This window comes from Pinus tabuliformis, chromosome 3_1 (genome assembly GCF_031772625.1).
Source record: "Pinus tabuliformis cultivar Carrire ecotype Pingquan chromosome 3_1, CPIR1, whole genome shotgun sequence".
Lineage (NCBI taxonomy): Eukaryota > Viridiplantae > Streptophyta > Pinopsida > Pinales > Pinaceae > Pinus > Pinus tabuliformis.
Genome location: NC_142301.1, coordinates 818103068 through 818118476, shown reverse-complemented (window position 1 = coordinate 818118476; position 15409 = coordinate 818103068).

The window sequence follows — 15409 nt, the reverse complement described above, 5'->3', positions numbered from 1 at the left end:
TTTTCCACTGCACTTACCAAAATGTCAAGCTTTACCTCTAGAGATGTTGATTCAGCCAGATCTATGTTTTTCATCTCTTCTTCCTTCATCCTTGCCCTTCGGATCAGCAGATGTGCCTCTACATTCACTGCACTGTTTTGCATCTCGTGAAGTGTTGCAATATCCCTTTCTCTCAACTGAAACTCCATCTCCGGATCAAAGGCACCCGGATAGTGCAAGAGAGCAGATCTAGGAGTAGGCCTTATATCAACTGGCATCGAATAATAAAATTGATTAAATCTGGCCGAAAACTGTTGTACGGTCTCACCTAGCAATCTTTTCAGTTGGTTATACTCTTCTACAATCAAGAAAAGGTTCTGCCCAATCATCCACCTATCGAGAAAAACTTTGACGAACTGCTGGAAATTTGAGATGCTCGCATCAGGCAGGGCTTTGAACCAACTCTTCACTTTGGCTTGCAAAGAAAGAGCAAAAAGCCTTATACTAACATCTTCTTCATCAACTTCAAAAAGATCTAGAAAATTCTCAAAATTCTGGACATGTTGCTCAGCGTTGACATTCTTACATTCACCATCAAACATCGGCAAGTATAGATCATAATTTTTGGGGAAAGCATGAAGAACAGGAGGTAAAACAAGAGGTTTATACCGATCTGGGATTTTACAAGGTGTAGGGGTATGTACAGCAGGTATAGAATCAGTTTTGGTCTCTTGAGGTTCATCAATCTGAAGATGGTCATCACAAAATTCGAAAAAAGGATCTTGATCAAGCTCAAAGGCATGCAAATCTTTGGTATTCACAATCTTCAAAGGGAAAGAATCAACTGCAAGCCTGGGATCTTTTCTCAAGCATAGTATACTTTGCAAAGCCTTCTTGACATTCTTGGGAAAAGAGAAGAAATAATTTATGACAAAGAACAAAATGTCTTGGATGAAATTCCAACATGAATACCTGATCTGTCCACGTTGTCCTTTCATGTTTCTGTTGGTCGGGATCATCCTCCAGTGGAGTCTTTGGATCTGATCTTGAAAATGATTTAGAGTCGCCAAGTGAATGATTTCAGCCTTTCAAGTGTCTGATCGTTGTCCACTATCAACAATCAGATCTAAACTTGATACATGTACTGGGGTGAAATGCAAATGAAGTGTTGTATTCACAAGCTCATGGAGATTGACTGAAGCAGCGTTTATCTACTAGCGCTGATGTAAAACAAGAGCGTTTTCGAAGGCTACCTGGCATATCTTCAGGCTCCGTCTAAGACTTATGAAATAACGTCAATGAGCAAACGATTAGTTTGTTCTCCCCAGTATGGTCGCCAGTATGTTAGCGCTTGAAATTTCACCTCAGGCTGAAAAGGCAAACCTCAAAGCTACATCAAACCATTCAGCCTCGTAGCTAGCTCTACGGGGCAGGAGAAGGCTCTCTCCGGTCAATCTCGGTAGATTTTCAATAGGATGAGATGACCAACAATGTAACACTGATATTAGGCTAGTAAACTGGTTATAAAGGTTGATTTTGGGGGTTTTTGGGGTTTTTGGTGGCAAATTGAGGAGCTGCAATTTAGGGTGCGGGGATTTGACACAGTTTCTGCAGGGGGGTCTTTGGGGCGAGGTAGGAGCCTGTATTTATGCCTTTAGTTGAAGTGGATGATTAGGAAAGAAAAAGGAGGAGCTAAAGAGAGCAAACAATGACTTTGAATTCTCTTTAGACAGCAGAAAACATCGAAATTAAACAAATTTAAAAGCAGAGCATGGCAGGCATGAATTCATACTTTAACACTTCATTTTTTTAATATGCAGAAGTATAGAAAGGAGATGAAGCACATAAACACACTTACAATTACATTAAGATACACATCATCAACACATGAGTCCACAAGAATCCCAAAGATGACTGCAAAACCCTGGTCTTCCTGTGAATAATACAATGATAGCTTCTCCCTCAAGAGTCCAACCATGAAAATGAGCAAGAAAGTACATAATATAGATGATCTAACCTCTTTCCCTGCCTCCATGGGTCGAGCTCACTATCCTAGGAGCTTTTTGAACCACTTCTAAACTAAGCACTAGAAAATAGGCAGTCAAAACAACTTGCCTCTATAAACTTGGAAACCAGTTCATACATTCAATTTTTACCCTTTACATGCAAGAATCTTCTAGAAGAGTTAAACAAGAGTAAAAATATCCAAAAAGTGTCACAATTACATCCAAGAGGACCACCATCCACCTCAAAAAGTCAAACTGGAGCCAAACTGCGTTTTCTGGGCTGAACTGGTCAAATCTGGCAAAGTTTCCTCAACGGGTCGCGCACATTTCCTCAACGGGTCACGCACTTTGGAGCTCTTTTTGGAGGCCTTCCCGATGTCAGAATGAGGTGTAGGATAGCTCGTTGGAAAGGTCTCTAAGTCTACTTTCCAACTCAACTAGAATTTTTGGATTTGGAGGTCATTTGCCTAGTCAAAAGTCAATTCTCCCAATACTGCTTCTGCAACTCAAAAAAGGGGCAGAAAGTCAAATTTTGCCTGTATTTTGACATTTTGGAGGCCCAAAACTCCATAAAAACTCAAGTCCATCCATAGGCATATGTAACTTTGCATGAAAAATCTAGAAATGTTGAGTTTTTGCAAAACGGAGCTACGATGACAAAGGGTCTCACCGGGGGTGAGACCCGTTGAGAAGCCAAAACCTGTAAATTTCCCAAAATTACCAAAATTACCCAAAATTCTCAAAAAAATTTGGGATTTGTGCTGTAGATGATGCTAGTAAGTGCCATGATCCTTGAGGGATGCCTCAGCGAAGATACGGAGTGGATTTGGCCTTTTTCTCCGTTTTAGTGCCTCGGCCAACCTCCTTTGAAAAACTTTCATTTTAGCCTTGCAGACATGCATCCTTGCCCAATAGTGATTTTTCATGTTTCTCAGCAGCTTCTTCTCTTGGTTGGCCTTAGCCAACAGCCTCTCTAAATGTGCATTGACCTGGATAAGCATAGACTCACGGTCAGCAGGCAATGGATCACTAGGTCTTCTACGGTTTAGGACTCGGTCGCTACGAATCCTCCATAGCTCATCAAGCGCCTTCTCCTCCTCTAGCTGTGTGTTCCGCTGCTCCAGGTAGGTGATGGTCCATTGGGCACCCTCAAGTCTCCTCTGTAAAACATCATTTTCAGCCCTGAGATGCTGAATGATCTCCTTCGCCTCTTGGCTAGGAGAACTGACCTCAAGATCAATCACCGGATCCTCATGAATCATGGGCTCTTTGCCCCTCTGTAGAACCTGTGCTGGTGAAGAAAGCGAGGCCCCTTCCACCTGATGTGGAGATAACACTCACTGAGCTGAAGATGAAGGCGAGACCCCTTCCACCTGCTGTGGAGATAGTACTCGCCTAGCTGCTGCAAATAAGGCCCTTGGGCCTCTCTGATAAGTGACCAATGGAGGAGAGCTGACATGTCTGGTCTCAAGAATATCATGCTACTGTGATGGCCTTCCCTCCTCATGAACAACCTCAGGGGGTGAAAGGGATAACCTTGAGAGCAGCAAAACAAAACCCGATCTCTACTTGCATTTTGACATTTTTAAAGAAAATATACATGAACTTCTCATTTCAACTTGATGGCATTAAAACACATTTCCCATGCTCATTTTTCTCTATCAAGCAAAATACTTTGATGATCAGAGGCCTACCTGCAACCTTGAAGAGATTTGGGGTCATTTGGCAGCTTACTAGCAAATTTCTGTGGAGAAATCCCCAACGGGTCGCGCTCCTCCCAACGGGTCGCGCACGTTGCTTTTCTGAACTGTGGAAGAGCTCTCAACGGGTCGCTCTTTTACAGGAGGATTTTGGAGGCCGTCCCGGTGTCGGAATTGGGCGCAAGATAGCTCGTTGGAAAGGTATTTGAGTATAATTTCCAACCCAACTATAATTTTTCAATTTGGAGTTGATTTGACCTGTCAAAAATCAAATATCCCAAGACTAGTCAAAAAGTGCCAAATGAGGCTGCCTCTAGGAAGAGTGTTGTTGCAGTCAACTTTTGAATGTCTTTCTCAACCCCAAATTTAGATCATGATAGCTCATTAGAAAGATATTTGTGTCTAGTTATAATTTTACCCATCAAGAAAATCATTTGGCCAACCAAGCTAGGAGAAAACTTGATTTTCCCAAGGTCACTTCAGAGGTGTCTTGGATTCTCCTGAGGAAACGGTATTCTTGACATGTCTCTCAAACAATGACACCTGTGAAAAAAGTGAAGGAGGTTTTTCTTCTTTGGCATGTTTTGGACAAAAACCTCTCTCAGTTTTCCAAAATTCATCTTTTATTGCTCTGAAACATCATTTGAGTGAAACTTGTCCCGATGTGTGAAACAAGGAATTTTGTCGAAATGAAGCGAAATGAAGGGGATAAGGGGCTTCTAAATTCTTGGGGAAATTTTGGGGAGTGGGGAGGGATGTTAGGAAGCAGGAGAAAGTGGAATATCAGAGATTGAGTGAGGGGAAGGGGTCCAAAAGGGCGAAACACAGGCCCAACCTAGAAAATTGCTAGGTTGTAGCTAGAAACTAGGGTTTGTGCAAAAATGAGGAATTTGGCGGATCTAAGGGATGGGAAGTGTTTGATAAGGTACTTTAAGGATAGGGGAAGGTGTATGAACATCTGGATACAAGTTTTGCCGATGATTTGACCGTCCAAGAGAAATTGGCTTCAAAACCCTAGGAGAGGGAAATGACCTTACTTAGGCACAACTGAAGCATGAATAAGGTGTAAAATGACTCATTTGACACTGACATGATAATGACAACCCTCTGAATGATGATAGGCTCAGCTGAATGATGACATGGACTGACATTTGGGCAAACCCTAGACCTAATGCCTAGTGACCAAATTTTGCTTGAAGACTCACTGAAATGACAAAATTTGACCTTGACACTTCAAAATCACTTTGTAAGAGCACATTTGATCACTGGAGGAAGGCTGGAAAGACTGACACTAACACCCCTGGCTGTGTGCGTCGCGCGCCAAGCCCAGTGCGCCGCGCACTGGGTGTGCATCACACCTTTGCAATTTTTCCACTGCGGGCTGGTTGTCAATGTGTCGCGCCCTCTACGTGCGCCGCGCTCCCTGGTGTATGCGCCGCGCTCCTTGAAACCGGCTCTCACTCACTCAAATTTCTCAAACTTCGCTCTCTTACCTTAGCAATGTCTCTCCCAAGTTTGCAAGAGCACAAATGGCTTTGATTTGGGCCACAACAAGTATATATAGGCTTGGGAGAGATGGGTTTGATTTTTTATTCCTTGAAAACCCACTTTCTAATGTTTGTGTTTTGCACTTTTTTCATTGACTTTAAAACACCCTGATTTTCATTTTTTCTTTGAAATTTTGGCTCTCATGATGGGATTTTCGGCATTTCTTTGTGGGGACTGTGTGACTGGGCATTTGGCCATGGAAACCATGACTGCATCTGAAAAAGTCAACTGGCGATTTTTTGGAAAATTTTGTCATAATTGACCTTGTTTGACTTTTCTTCAAAACAGAGTTTTGAAGAAGAGTTGAAGTCTCTTCAGGCAATGATGAAGCTTTCTGAACCATAGTTGTATAAGGTCTCCCTCTGGCCTGCATGGCTTGTTCTGGACATGTTTTCAAAGACCAAATTGATGATTTCCTAGACCCAAACATAAAAGATGACTTTGTCCTGTAATATGACCAAACCTTGACTATCATGAATTTCAGTGATTATGGACCAAGACCTGAACTAGCAGGGGCCAGACATGAGGGAAAATGACTAGCATGACTTTCTCCGTCAGATCATGGCATGTGCCTAGTGAAATGCAACTGAGTGAATGGAGCGGGACACCTAAAATTGAAATGCACAAAGAGTTTTGATCTCTGACGGAGGGCTGACCAGACTGACTCTAACACTAGTATTCCTAAATTTTGCTCGAGGTTTCTTTATTTACTTCACTAAGTCTTCAATACCTCTTCAATAGGTCAACCAACAACCCCAAAAAACCCAAGCCCCAAGTCCTAGAATTGTTGCTTCAATATTTTGTTTTGCACAAGTTCGAAGTGTACTGGTTCAAAACCAATCTCAATGTTGTCCCATCTACTAAGGTCCAAAAAAAACTTCATTGTAGAGTAAACTCAATAATGTTCCTCCAAGAAAGACTTCAGTGTAAATGAATTCCAAAATGGTGCCTCTAACAGAAGTCTGCAACAATCCCAATACTCTATTTTGAACAAAAGTCTATAACAATCTCAATATTGTGCCCCCAACAAAGTTTTGTAATGAACTGTCACTAAAGTTCCAAATTTGTCACAGATCCAAAAATAAGATTATTCTTTAGAGGTCCAAAGTGTTGATATTCTCCACAAGTCTTATATTCTTTATAGGTCTGAAAGAGGAGTGTCACCACAAGTGAGTATTACCACGGGTCTGATTTATAGTCAATCTCCACAGGTGCAAAGGATGTGATACTATAGGTCTACAAAAGAGAAGATGTCACCACAGGTATGCAAGAGATGTATGCTATCACAGGTCTGAAAGATGTGCCGCCATAGGGAAATAATCTTAATAATGTGTCTTCAAAAAGTCTCCACACGACCGGGAAATAATCTTGATAAGGCAATCCAAATTTATCCAAAAGATCCAAAGCACTATTTATTTATTTATCTTCTTCAGTTTGTGAACTCGCACTCCTACACTGCTCCTATTGTGTAAATGGAATTTGATCTAAGTTTTTTGGTGTCTCAAATGGAGGGGCCGCTGGAGTTTTTATATTTATTGGAGTGTGTTGAATCTACATGTCTCATACTTATGTAAGATGACATGACTGTATTGGAGCCAACATATATAACAATTGTTTTTAAATATATTAAAGAGCCAACCTATATAATTTTGTTTAAAATTTATATTTCCTTTCTTCATTTTTTTATTGATACCTTCATCTTTTTCAATACAATAATTGCATCTTCAGCATGCTTATAACCAATTTTGACTAGCACATCATTAACAAGATTGTGCATTCTTTATCAATTTTCTCTAAAGATTAAAATAACTCAACAAGCCTCTCAACATCACTTCCTATAGAGTACATGATCCAAAGGCAGTAGAGTGAAAATATCGCCTCCTTATCAAAAATTATCTACAACCATAACACATGGAACCTTGTTGTCACCATGTTTGAAACCTACTCCCACTTGTTTATTAAAGGATCATAGTAGTAGAGTTTCCTTCCAATGAATTCACATGTCATTACAAATCACTTTGACTTATCCCCATTTGGCATCTAGGGTTTTTCATTATAATTCAATTCTTCATGCTTAGGGTTTCAACAATACATTTTCCACCTAGGGTTTGAATCAACAATGCATCTATGATATGTTTTATCAACCTTTCTAGGGATTTCCACAATTTTCATCAAGGTTTCTTCAACATGTTAGGGTTTTTAATCTAGGGCTATAGTATTAGGGTTTCATCATGCATGTAGTCACAGGGTTTGTCATCTACATTAGGGTTTCATCATGCATGTAGCATACACATCTAGAATTTCCTTAATGCATATTAGGGTTTTCTTCAACATAACTAGGACATCATATAAACAACTCAGGTTTGTATCAACGATTCTAGGATTTGACATCATATTGACAAGGCTTTGCTAGGGTTTTATCATATGGCTTCATTAATGCATTTGGCACCCAAGGTTATCATATTCAACAATATTAGGGTTTTCTCCAACAATGGACCTAGGGTTTTTCATAATATTGACATCAATGACAACTTTATCACCGTAGGGTGTCGAGTTCTTGTTTCTAAATCACCTCGCTAACGTGAGGTCACAGGATCAATTCTCCTTGATTCCCTTGGGATTAGGACTTGCTTATAAGCTGACGAGATGTGAACCCTTCGAGTGGATCTACCCAGATAAGCTCAATTTTTTGAGGTTGCATTATTAAATCACCTTTCCATTAGGAGGTCATAGGTTCAATTCTCTTGAATGCCCTCAAGGTTAGGCTCATATTAGTTTGGTTTAGGGGTGTGGTCCCTTTAGGTAGACCTACCCTGATTTTCCATGGGATATAAATAAAAAATATTAAACTAAAAAAAATCTCAATAACACCAATGTTGCTCTGATGTGGATTAATTTAGTTGGGGGGCCTGGTCCCTTCAAGTAGACCTACCCTAATTTTCCACGAAAAAGAACAAAAAAAAACTTAGTAACACCATTGTTTCTCTAATGGGATCTAGCATCGAATGATATATACGTAAATGGTGAATTTCGTCATAGAATGGATTCTAAAGCGGAACCTCCTATATTATTTGGCATAGGTTGAACTTATAAATATGATCCATGAAAATTTAGTAGACTCATAATATTGGAGTAAAGTTCCATCTATTGTAAATATTATTGTCCTAGTTGGTAAAGAGTCCACATGTTTGTATGCCTATAAAATTCTATTAAAACTTATATCATGTACACACAATATATCATTCTTAATCTCCTTTACAATAACAAAAAAAATCATTTTTGGACATCAATTTAATAATCAATTTCCTAGAATAATAATTGATTTTGCTAAACGTTTTTTGTACATAGCTCATTTTAGTGGATACAAGAATCGTGTATTAATAATTTTTTGGTAAAGTTTCCATTAATGGAAAAAGGGTGCTAAAGGTATGATGAGCCAAGCCACAGTTGAATATGGTTTGATAAAGTTGATTTTGTATTTTTGCCAGTGCTTGATTGGTGCTTCTATGTTGTTGAAGTATGTGTTGCTTATCATAGGGGTATGTTGTAGAGGTGTTGATGACAAAGTTGCAACAGGATGCAAGAGATCAGTTTACTATGGCCTTGGAAATGCTTAGTGATTGGAGTATTTGGTTGAGGTGTTATAGAATAAATATGTTGTAGATGTGCCTTAAGAAGTTATGATGCAAGAGGTTACAAAACTGAGTGAAGAATTTTTTGTGTCCCTAACTCAGGGGACTAACACAAATTAGAGTCTGGCTACCAGTGTCTGTAGCCCAAATTTGCAGTGGGTAGTCAACGTCCATGTTTTGTAGTATGGATAAAGAAAACTTTGGGCTTTTTCTTTTGTAATTATTATAGTTGGCTTATGTTAATGTTTTTTGTTTGAATATTTAAAATTCATTTGATGTGTTTTGATATTCAAAATTTGAAAGAATCTAGAATACAAAGAGGCAAGATTTTCACTTTAGATTCATGAATGGAACACTAGCAATCAACAAACTTTGTTTATAAAAGATGTGTTTTTGGAAGGCAATGTTGTTGGTTAGAAGAGTGTGACTTGAAGAGTTGTTGTGAGAATTAGTTTTTACCTCACACAAAGAGAAAGAGGGAGAAGAATAGATGTGAAGCTAATTTGAAGAAGAGAAGGAAAAGACAAAGAGACGGAGGTATGCAGAATTAAATACCAAGTAAACCAACACATTGAACCTTATACTTATTAGGGGATTGTAGTCTCCTTTCAGTTAGTTTCCTGAAAAAGAGCGGGTTGGAACCTGTTGAAGAGGGAGTAAGATATTTTTAGAAACTAGTAGCTTGTAGAAAAAAATTTAGGTAGGAGCCTCCTGTAGGTAGAAGCTTGCAAAAAATTAATGTAAAAGGAGGAGCAGGAACTTCCCAACAAGTTGTAGCTTGCAAAATAGTAGAGAGGTTCGAGCCTCCAAACACTGATGTAATAGAGGAAGTAGGAGCTTGCATTTGCATCACAACAACAACAAAGTCATGGTTTTCCCCTTTATGGGTGTCTAGTTATATCTGGTGTCCACATGTGTTGTTTTTATGTGTGTCTCTTATGTTGTGATTTAAATGTTGTTTACAAATTAAATCTGTTATTCATAGGATGTTTTGTTGGTCATTTAATAGCGCAAATAAATATTAAAAAGAAATTAAATAGAAAATTTGATGTCCATTATACTGCTTCACCCCTCCAACCCAAACCCCCTCTCGATACAATTAATTTTCCAACATGATCTACCAAATCCATAAATTCAGGTCAAAAATGGATATTAAGGAACCAAATCCTCTCATCACAATTTATAATCCTTTATACAAAGATCATAATAAATTAGAAGAAGAATATCATGGTTTAGAAGAAATTTCGAGACATCACAGAAAATCATCTCTTAGCAAGCTAGCTATAGAGAAAAAGTATATAGAAAGATATCAATCATGTACAATTGTTGCAAGACACAAGTAACAAGCTCCAACTACATAAAAATATTTCGTAAATTTTGCAATTTGAATCCTCGAGGTTTTTAGAAATATTGTAAACAATGTTATGAAATCAACACACTTAATTTGGAAACATCCATGGCAAGGAAATCCTCTAAGTCCTTAAAATCAAGTAAACATAGATAAGGTCATTAAATAATTTCTTCAACACAAATTTATCTCATCAACAGGAATTACAATGTTCATGCTTTGGCATCAATAAACATGGTGAACAAAAAAGAAGAAAGAAAAAAATGGTTATTAATTTATATTCCATTGAATGTTATCACACTAAAATTCAAATATCCAATGCCTCACAAAGACATTGTGTTAACCAATCTCAATGGGACTAGAATTTATATAGAGTTTGATTATAAATTAGATTTATCAAATAAGCACTAGTCTAAAGAATATCTACAATATATCCTTTAGTGCTACACAAGGATAACAAGGATGGTTTATAATATTGTTTCAGTGCTACACAAGGATAACATGGATGGTTTCTAATGTTGTTTGGGATTAAAAATGTGCCAACGTAATTTCAGAGGTGGATGGACTCAATTTTTAGTCCATATAATTCTTTTGTTTGGAATTAAAAATGTGCCAACATAATTTCAGAGGTGGATGGACTCAATTTTTAGTTCATATGACTGTTTTATCCTTATGTATATAGATGATATTTTTGTGTGCAATAATTTAGCTAATGCAACACTTCGCCATTTTAATAAGAATACTTGGAGAATTAGTAAATAATGTTGGAAATAATACTGAGAGGGGGGGGGGGTGAATCAGTATTATCAGATCAGTAAAAAATTTCCAATTTCATACTCAGAAACATATACGCTACTTCAATTAAGTGAACCCGCGTGTACACGCTACTGTGTCTAATGAAACTCGCGTATATCCAGAGATCTTATAATTCAGTTAGCTTAATCTTCAGTAAATGCATCAGGACATTATTAAGCATATTAACAGTAAACAGGTGCAGAATAACAGAACAGAACATCACACAAGAGCCACACACATGAACACCATGATATAAGGTGGAAACCCAATGTGGGTGAAAACCACCTGCTGCAATTTGTCTCTTTCTTCTTTAATAAGAACTTCTTTTACAATGTACTGGTGCAGTCCTTTACCAGTACGCAGGCTACAACCTGCAGAGGGCTACAACCCTCTCTCATTTTCCAACTACTTTTGGAAGGGAGCTACAACCCCCTCAGCTCTTGTACTAGCCGATCCATTTACTAGTACGTAGGTGCTGACCCTACAACCTTCTTTCCTTCAGGGACCACGTTTCATCAATTTTCAGACTGGATCCAAGAGTACAAAACAAACATTACCGCAATACAATCATCAACTTATACTTGCATCATAATTCATTAAACAACCCAATACTGAATCACTGAAACCCTGTCATCAAGAACACAGAACCCAAACCAGAGCCCAGAACTCTGCAACAACCACCAGAATCAACAGCAACTTGAAATATCAAATCTTATTATGCATACGCAACTTCACTGTACCAAAACCGCGTGTATACGCGCTTTCACCAAAGGCAACCCGCGTGCAGATCTAGAAATAGTTTCTTATGCCTTCGCTGTCAGATCCGACCCTTGCCAAGCGTCCCAAACAGATAAACAGTAATACCAGATCTTCTCACTTCGTCAGACACACCTTGCATACACCAACATGCCTAATGATCTTCTCCTTATATAGCCTTAGGCCTTGTTCAATACCAAGAGCCAAAACCATAGTAACCCAATACCATCAGCCTCAAAACTAGGGATCGACACGCCCGTCGAGACACCATGGTCTGAAACCATAGGCACAACTTCCAAGGACTAACCGCCACGGACCAAAGGTACTTTTTCACATACACGCTCTTTTACTGAAGCCAACCTGCGTGTACACGCGACTTGGGCTTAATGAACCTGCGTGTATGAACTTTCTTGGCATGCTGTACTAAGATCTGTCCTCTGATTAAGTTGCCATCACCTGTACCAACCTCTGAGCACTTGTACCAACCTCTAAGTGAGTTGCCATCAAGGACAACACTTGAATCATAATGCCAACAATCTCCCCCTTTGGACTTGATGGCAACCACCACACCAAGTCACTCTCCCCCTTTGACATCAAGGGCAAAGGGCAGACCAAGATGTTCTCTTCTTTGGTATACCTCCTGCTGTCCATACTGCTATCCATACTCCCCCTGAGTACATGCTGAAGTTTCTGATTTGGCTCCCCCTTTGTATATGCCAAGTTGTATCAATCCATCCATGCTCCCCCTGAGCAGATGCAGGTTCTAAGACCAGCAATAACTATTTATCATAAGCCTGCAAAACCATTCCTTAAACAATAAGATGTATTATTTAGTTTCATCATCAACTTCTAACCATAATGCCAACAATGAATTATTTGAAGTATATGCTCCCCCTGAGTGTGAGCCAACCATGACTGAACCATTTCCTGAGTCTGTTCTGCTCCCCCTGAGCCTGAGCCAACCATGACTGAACCTGGGTCTGTTCTGCTGCCCTCTCTTCATATACGTGACTTTGCAGCCTGTAACTCGCGTATATACGCGACTTGTCTTCATTATATCAGCGTATGCGGGATGGAATACTGAATTTCATCACTTTCAGATTCCCCTGTGTCTATTATGTCAGCTGTCTGAATTATGCCACACCTTTCTGTCTCTGTCTTCTTCAATTCCTGCAACTGTGATGATGTATGGTCCTCTTGTCTTGAATTTTGAAATCTGCTCCTGCATTCCCTTGCTTTATGCCCATAGTTGTTGCATGTATAACACCTTACATTTTTCATGTTCCTTCTATCACAATCAATTGCTTTGTGTCCATATGCATTGCAGGCAAAGCAATATCCTCTGAAATACCTGGGATGCGATGATCTTTCTTGAACCATTCTACTTCTACATCTGGCTGCAACATGTCCAAGATTATGACATACATAACATTCAACATTATTCAGTGGAGGAAATAATCGTCTATCACGTCCATAGTTAGGAGTAAAGGATCTTCCTTGAGGAATTTCTTTCCTTGGTTGTTCCTTGTTGAGCATTTCAGATTTCTCATTAGAGTTTCTTGCCTCACCTTGTGAACTAGATTCACCTTCAACATATTCATGAAAACCAAGACCAGTCTTGATAGCAGGAGACCTTTGACTATTAAGAATATCATCCAAGACTTTAGTACTATCTTGAAATCGTAAAAGCTTATCCTTTTCTTCTATTTTACCTTTCAAGATATTTACCTCAACTTGATGTTGTTCTTCCTTTTTCAGATATTGATTCCTTAGGTCTTCTTCAGCTTTTCTTCCTTCTTCCACTTGTCGCTTTAGTTTGGTCACTTCATGTTCTTGATCTTCAAGATCTTCTCTGTTCTGTTCTCTTGATTTTTTAAGATCTTCTTTTAGAGAGAGGATCTTTGATTCAAGTCTCTGAATAGCTGTACTCTGATCCTTTACTATATCCTGCAATTGCTCCCTTACCCTGATTTCTGTCTCCAATTGTTCTTTTAATTTGGCAACTTCTTCAGTTTCTGCATTCTTTTCTTCATGTGCTATGAGACTTTTAATATCTTCGCTATTATTGGATGAAGCATTCTTCTTCTTATGTGCCATGAGACTTCTAATATCTTCACTATCATTGAATGAACTTTTAATATGGGTATAATAGCTTCTACCATCTTCTTCAGATATCTTTCCTTTGTTATGAGGACATCTAGCAGCATAGTGACCAACTCTACCACATAGAAAACATTTGAAAGGTAGCTTACCTTTGAACCGTCCAATTCCCCGTTCAAGATTCTTGACAAAATTTACCTCATCTTCTTCCTCTGACACTTCGAATGCGGCCTCTGGTGGTACCTCTTGTCGCATTTCAAAAGCAGTTAAGATCCCGTGAAGTTGTGACATGGTGATTTTCTGCACATTCTCCTTTTCTTCTATGGCAGATACTTTAGAATCAAATTTAGCAGACAGAGATCTCAAAACCTTTTCAACTAAGACAACTTCCTCAAATTCTTCACCCAGATCCCTCATACAATTCACAATCTCATCCATACGCAGGAAATAATTAGCTATGCTTTCATTACTACGCATCTTAAGAGTTTCATACCGGATTCTGAGAGTTTGAAGCTTTGCTCTTTTTACCTGATCATCTCCTTCGTAGCTTGTAACGATTTTGTCCCATATTTCCTTAGCTGATTTGAAATGCATGATCTTCATAAATTCTGATTGAGTCAAACTACTCAATAGGACAGTAACAGCTTTGGCATTGAGCTCATATTGCTTTTTCTCTGCTGGATCTGTAGGAGTTGCTGATGGGAATTTGTATCCTCCTTCTACGATTCCCCAAACTTCTGCTCCAAGTGATTGTAGATATGCAGTGGTTCTTATCTTCCAATGAGTAAAATTTTTCCCGTCAAAGACTGGTGGCCTGATGTGTGCCTCTCTTTCTGGATTAGCCATACTGATGGATCTTTTCCTTCAAGCGATCAAGCTTCCTCTGAAGGACCTGCTCTGATACCAATTGTTGGAAATAATACTGAGAGGGGGGGGTGAATCAGTATTATCAGATCAGTAAAAACTTTCCAATTTCATACTCAGAAACATATACGCTACTTCAATTAAGTGAACCCGCGTGTACACGCTACTGTGTCTAATGAAACTCGCGTATATCCAGAGATCTTATAATTCAGTTAGCTTAATCTTCAATAAATGCATCAGGACATTATTAAGCATATTAACAGTAAACAGGTGCAGAATAACAGAACAGAACATCACACAAGAGCCACACACATGAACACCATGATATAAGGTGGAAACCCAATGTGGGTGAAAACCACCTGCTGCAATTTGTCTCTTTCTTCTTTAATAAGAACTTCTTTTACAATGTACTGGTGCAGTCCTTTACCAGCACGCAGGCTACAACCTGCAGAGGGCTACAACCCTCTCTCGTTTTCCAACTACTTTTGGAAGGGAGCTACAACCCCCTCAGCTCTTGTACTAGCCGTCCATTTACTAGTATGTAGGTGCTGACCCTACAACCTTCTTTCCTTCAGGGACCACGTTTCATCAATTTTCAGACTGGATCCAAGAGTACAAAACAAACATTACCGCAATACAATCATCAACTTATACTTGCATCATAATTCATTAAACAACCCA